The 1,074-nt window shown below is 33.4% G+C and overlaps 1 pseudogene; it reads left to right on the top strand.

The window, feature by feature from the left end:
• The first annotated feature begins 746 nt into the window (after positions 1-746).
• Positions 747-1,074, top strand: part of LOC107566098 (galectin-3-binding protein A pseudogene) — a 1,852-nt pseudogene continuing 1,524 nt past the window's right edge.

Genomic DNA, 1,074 nt, shown 5'->3' with positions numbered 1-1,074 from the left:
AATTTGATCTGTGTTTACTTCGAGTATGACTTTAGCCGGATTAAGGTCATCAAAAATATCTGTTTACATGGTATATTCCTAATCAGAGTATTGTCTTAATCATGTTAATATTGGAATGATCCACTTCCAGCTATTTTTAGCTGTGCAAAACAGATCGTTTTGTGGCTTGATATTGCAAACTGGTGTGTCTTACCATATTATTTTTATGTATTATCTAAATCATAAACACACTGGTTTGTAGAGCAAACAGTTTTACAGTTTACTGCACTTCATTATTTTTCTAGTTATTTCTCTACAGTGGCTAATGAACCGGAAGTCTCGCACATTCACAGAAAACTACCGCGTGTAAAAATATGACAACATGTCGGTAGCAGCATGATCCCAAAGGGACCTTTTGACAGTTCCACCAATTGCATTAAATGTCGAAGTTGTCCAAGGATTAACCTAATTAAAATTACTTTTAACATAAAACATTATTTAAAAACTCACAAGCTTGTAGTAGGTTCCTAGTAACATTTCCTAGTAACATTTTCTGTTCCAAAGTTTATAGTGCATTCCTAGTGTCTAAGCAATACCACAATTCAACCCAGAGATGATGCACATAACACATGGGTCATCACAGGATCTTTCTATGCATCAATGAATCCTGAAAAAATTTACTCAACTCGAGTACTCAAGTTGTCCAAGTATTAACCTAATTAAAATGACTTTTAACATAAGCTTGTAGTAGGTTCCTAGTAACAAGAATGACTTACTACAGGTGAGATTTAAAACATATATAATATATATTATAATTCACCAAAATATTTTCTGTTCTAAAGTTTATAGTGCATTCCTAGTGTCTAGACTGACTTAATACAGGTGACATTTTGCCGTTATTTAAGCGATTATCCAGCGGATATCGAAACTAAAACTAACTTTACTGCACTATAAAAGCGACTATTACAAATTTGATCTGCCAAAGAGAAATCTCAAAAGAGAAATAATGTTATTAATAAAATCACAGCAGCAATACTTGACATTTGCTCGCATTCATTCCCCTCACAGATCACGAGACATTCAGTAACAGCAACA

Source organism: Sinocyclocheilus grahami, unplaced genomic scaffold (genome assembly GCF_001515645.1).
Source record: "Sinocyclocheilus grahami isolate Dianchi unplaced genomic scaffold, SAMN03320097.WGS_v1.1 scaffold1046.1, whole genome shotgun sequence".
Classification (NCBI taxonomy): domain Eukaryota; kingdom Metazoa; phylum Chordata; class Actinopteri; order Cypriniformes; family Cyprinidae; genus Sinocyclocheilus; species Sinocyclocheilus grahami.
The sequence above is the reverse complement of the archived record's forward strand: the minus strand, read 5'-3'. Positions and strand labels throughout refer to the sequence as shown.